We start from the raw sequence: 5,874 nt of genomic DNA, 5'->3' as shown, positions 1-5,874 counted from the left end.
AACGATGTATGTACATTTTAGATGTACATACATACACACATACATGTGCGTATGTTAACATATAAAATAATGTATAGGGCTTTAGTAAGTTTGTGCTTGCGATGTTATTAAAAAAAATTTGTGTAAAAGTTTAGTAAAAAGCCCGCATAATAGGCGCAAAAAGCTTGTGAAAAAATTGCGTTTGCCTTCAAACGTGTTGTTTCTTTGCATGAGAAGAAAACACGCATCAGATAAAGCAGACACCGAAAAGATTTATTCAAAAATGTTTCTTCTATAGCTGTGTTACCAGAACTTTTCCAAAGAAAAAGCTAAACGGACAAAAAAAAGCTAAGAAATCCAAATTCAGCACTCGATTTCTAGCTAAAAAAAATGAATAAGGTATGCACCAACAATGCACATTTCTTTTGCTCATATGATGACTTCGTATGGGGCAACAGGGCGTATAAGTTACATACGCAACTGTATATGATTATTTTTAATTTTTTAGTATATCCTTTTTAAGTTTCCATTTAAATCAGTGGTGCACACGGGAGTCTCCGGGAGCTATTCGGCTTTCACATACAAGTCGTGTGTGCGCAGCTACCGAACATATGCGCCGCTAGCAGCCGATCAGTTTGCGTTTGTACTTCATGCTGAAAGCATCACATGCGCGAATCGTTTTGCTGAGTACACACATCCAGATACAAAAATATTGCGCTTGTATTGGGAGCTCTGCTAACGCTGACCACGTGAATACAAATCGGACAATGTCCTGTTAATACATCCATTAGTATTTAGAGGAGTGGATTTGTCAGCCCAAGAACATTCACCTCTTTTCTAGGTGAGACGGATTCGAGAGTGCTTTTCCTGATCAACTCAAAGTTACATAGTTCAAATGCCAGCAACACTACGAGGGCTGGGAACCTAAGATTTTGGTGCAGCAGATATTAAAACTATTTTTGATTGATTTTTTGTGCTGATTACGAGTCCATAAATATAAAATATTCATCAGGTCGAGATTTTTAGATAACCAAGGCAAAATGGGGTTTAAGTACTCGACGGCGCAAAATGGCGTTTGAGTACTCAGAAGAGATAAGAATGTTGCTCATACGCCATATACATACTTTTTTTTAAGAACGCGCTGTAAGGAAAATCTCAAGTTTTGAAATTACACAAAAAAATGCCGAAACGCGTGAACTTAAGATTGGGTCGTAGATTACGGATTTGTAAGACCGTTTTTAAGATCAGGTAATTTTCACAAGATATTTTCTTTTTAATGCAAAAAAAAATTCAAACTTTAACAAGGAAAAAATTAACAACAAATCATTTTAATTTGTTCTAAAGCCTGTGCTGTTGCCATAAAACCAAGTAAGTAGCGATGAAAATCGAAAGAGGAAATAACCAAATTTTGAAAGGGTTAATGAAAATGTGCAAATTGGCCTAAATCGCTTAGGTAGTTACGGCGCCAATCAAAAAGTAGAACTCAAAACAGGCACTCTCACACGCAGACTGGCTATGCAATTATTTAATAAATCGTTTATGCTGACAGCACTAACCCGTAAACTAATTCATCAAAATCAAAGCCAAGCAGCTTTTGTGCTTCCCACAACTACTTTAATAGATTTATGTGTGCTTTAGGTAGGTGTTTAAAACAAATTTTACTTTTAGCAGAAGTAAATAGTCCTCATTATCATTCTGATTTATTAGAAATTTACATATTTGAACGAGAGGAAAACACAGCTCTTTAGGCCGGAATTATCTTATATGGATGTTGAGTACTTAAAACTACCTTTCCAATGAAACATCACACTTGGAAATCGAATCATACTCCCCAAGGATGAAAATTTTTATGAGCCAAAACTCCCCTCAGAGTTGGCTTTCAAACTAGAGGGTGAAGTTACAAAGATATTTTCGCGATCCAGCCTAATGTACAATGCATAGCGAGAGAAGTGCATCTTTGAGTATCGTTCTGAATCAATGTTACGAGTATAGAAAAGCAGAAAACAATTTCTGGCAAGTAAATTCAGACAAATAAATACATATATCTACTTGTGTACGCTGATAAGCGCTTTCATGAACGCATGTGTATTTATACAAGCCAACAAATGTACAAACATAATTTTCACATGCATATGTATGTATATGTAGCAAATTGACTGTAGAAAAGCACTAAGCACACATGAGTGAAAGAAGGAAAAAAATTTAAATACGAATGAAGCAAGAAGAGTCGATTTTTTGCAAACATCGTCTTCTCATACGAAGACTTTTTATGCACGTGGTACATATGTATGTATGCATATGGAGCAATGTGAAAAATGCGACTAGTGCGACTTGACCTTGGGATCACTCGCAAAGCAAGACATGCAACCAGTAGCACTTACGTTTCTTGTTCATCGGATCGAGATCAAAATGGAAGAAATAGCTTTTCGTTGGAGAAGAATATTTCTACACGTACATGCATACATGGCGTATGAGTAACATTATTTCCTCTTAATATCTACATATACTATGTCCATATAATAAAATTGTAACAGGCCGATGTCGGTACATTATAGACGCGTAGTACAAAACTTTCTCCCTTGTAAGATTTTGACTAGGCTAGGGATGAGCATTAAGGAGTTGCCAGATTTTAATGAATTAGTAGAGAACACAGCAAAAGAGAATATTGTTCTTATACAAAAGGAAAATAAGCATAATTTTGATGCCAAAAGAAATCAACCTAATCACATTTATTAATAAAAGCTCAATAACCCAAAATACTCGTCTATTAAACCTGCATAGATTTTTCAGAAAAATTAATAGGGCAACAGAAGCTTTCTAACTGTGTATCTCTCTGTGCGTCCCTGTATTTTCGTACGCGCATCACCCGAAAACTAATGCATAGAATTTAATGAAGTTTTCATCGGTATATTTCTAGAGGTCTAACTTAAAATATAAAAAGAAAAAAATAATAGAGTGGCAACTCTTATATTATCTTATTTGAAAATAGCAGTTTAAGTATATTGATAACATAAAGTAAATACATATTGCAATATGGCCGTCAAAAGAAAGAGGTTTCAGAAGGCTTACACCCGACAACATTTCTGTTGAAGGTTGCCACCTGTTTGTTATATTTAATTTAATTTAATTCACAAAATAAATTGAATATTGCAATGTGGGTATCAAACTGAAGTGGTTTAGGAAAGTTTACTGCCGAAAATATTTTTGAGGAGGGTTGCCACCTGCCTGAAAATGTTTATTCAATTAAATTGATAAAATAAAGGAAAAATTTAAAATTAAATTATAAAATATTTAAACTAACAACAAAGTCGTAATACTTCCCACTGCAGTAATATAGAGAATTTTTTCCTCTACAAAAAGGAGCGCATGGAGACCAAACTGGCACTACTCTAATTGGAGATAGTCCTGCAAATTTCTGTGTGGGTTATACTGTGCGTGCCGGCGTCAAGGCAGATCACTTTTGCGTTTACATTAGTTGTTAAAGGAAACAGACGCACACGCACACCCAAACACAACGTTAGTATGTTTGCATATACATATGCAAATACATACTAGCACTGAGTTATTTAGTTCCTGAAAACTGGGTTGACTTTAAATGAAATTGTATGCGCTATGAAGAAAATTGCATTTTCTCGCAATACACTAGACGCAAAACGCGCATGCATAAACTCATACACATGCATACATATATGTGTACATATGTACGCACATACTCGTATAAATGTAAGCATAAATATACATAAATTCAATAGAATATCAGCATTATCACGACATAGGGGAATGTCATGGAAGTCTTTCTTTTTTTGATACAGAAATTCGCACATTTATTTATTATATACTTGTAAAAAAAAATATATATATAAACACATCAATACACACATAAATGTACATGCAAATATACAAAAAGAAAACAGCATTCTTATAAATACAAAGCTCGATGCAAAACTGCTAGACGCTACCGCTATCCTTTCGTCTGCCGCATCCTTGTTATTCTACTATGCATGAATGTAATTTAAAAATAAGTGAAATTGAAATACGTGCTCGACTTACTTTCATCTATTTAAACGCATGTTTTCGCAAACTCTACAAACACATGCATATGCACGTATTTATACTGGCTGACTTGTAGTATGAAGGAACATCTGTAAAAAAAAAAAACATTCTGAAATTGTTTAACAACTTTGCTGCTACTTATTGAATCGCTTAAGCACGTAAACTTTTGGACTTTTATTAGCCTAAATGTGAAGCCCGTTTGATGCAGACAAAAATGTAGAGCAGAAAAGTCAAAAACAAAAAGGAAAAAAATTAAATAAATTAAATGTTCAGTGTATTTTTATAATTATTGTTTCAAACAGATATGGGTCTGAAGTTTTAGGGCTAGTATGGTAGTCCTAACCACTCCATGATTGTGCTGTGTAATCAAGTGCAGGCGGCGCAGTAAAAATTTTGATTAATATCGCCAGCAGAAGTTCAGCGCCTACTTTGTACACAAAAGGTCAATTAGCCACAGATATGGCATCAAAATAACTGTACTTAGAAATTGTGGTTATCACACACTCCCCTGTCGTGTGAGGGAATTCTGTAACCATTACCTGAATTTCGGGGAAATTAGTTACCGAAAGAACTGAAAGTGAGTCCGTGAAGGAACCATGGCAACCCTACTCAAAAATATTTTCGGCAGTAAACTTTAGTAAATCTCTTTAGTTTGATAACCATATTGCAATATTTGATTTGTTTTAACAACTAATTTGAATTAAAAATTTCAAACAGATGGCAACCCTCCAAAAATAAACTTTCGGCTGTAAGCCTTCTTAAGCCTCTTGCTTTTGACAGCCATATTGCAATATTCACTTTATTTTATCAATTTCCATAAACTGCAATTCTCAAACAGGTGGCAACTCTCTAATCATTTTTTCCCCTTATTTTAAGTTAAACCTCTGGCAATGCATCGATGAAAACTGCATTTAATTCCATGCATTAGTTTTCGAGACAGACAGACAAAAATTCTAAAAGTTGTTGATTTGGCTTCTATTGCTCTGATAAATTTTTTTTTTATTAAAATTTAAATTAAATTTTTTTATGAGAAGTATTTTCAAGGTACTAGAAGTGTACTCGAAGGCTTGACATTGCTGTTAGAACAAAATCTAATTTAGATGTTTATCGCGCCACGGATCGAACCCAGTTCTTTCGGAGGGTGGCAGTACGCACCTCTTACCAATTTAATTTAATTTACTTGTGCGGAAGTTCAGCTTACTCCTAACTATTCACTACTACGAATAAACCCAAACCTCCAGCTTTAAAAACCCCATTCCAATCTTGCCTATGTAAGTATGTAAAAACAAATTTCTTACCCTTATCAACGAGTGACAATATTATTAACATTACTCACTAACTGCACTATCAAAGGACGATAATGGCAACACAAGGCAACACACATTCATTATGCGCCGTGCAGCCTCAATCATATACATATGTATGTATGAGTATTTATGCATTTTGTAATTTTGTATTAACATAATACATATTGCATAAGGGAAGCTAATACTTATTATGCTGAACATTAAATTGAATTTTCGCTTAATGTAATATATGTACTGCTGCGTACTTACATATATGTATACATTCATATGTCTGAGTGGGAATAATTCTTTGTAGCCCCTTAATCTTTTTTTTTTGCTGCTTTTTCCGCCATTGCTGTCAGTTAGTGTGTGACCACAGTGATAGATTAAGTTGCATACTTCATACTACAGATCATCAATCAGTTAAGAGGACATAATGTTCGTGTTGCCACTTTGCTGCTGAGACAAAGAATGTTTCATCGAACGATTTATGGTCGCAAATAAATCTTTCATTGTCCACTGCAGGCGCAATCAACAGCAAACGTTTACAGTAAGT

This window comes from Rhagoletis zephyria, unplaced genomic scaffold, assembly GCF_001687245.7.
Source record: "Rhagoletis zephyria isolate East Lansing unplaced genomic scaffold, Rhagoletis_zephyria_1.1 Rzeph_scaffold_11532, whole genome shotgun sequence".
Taxonomy (NCBI): Eukaryota; Metazoa; Arthropoda; class Insecta; order Diptera; family Tephritidae; genus Rhagoletis; species Rhagoletis zephyria.
The sequence above is the reverse complement of the archived record's forward strand: the minus strand, read 5'-3'. Positions refer to the sequence as shown.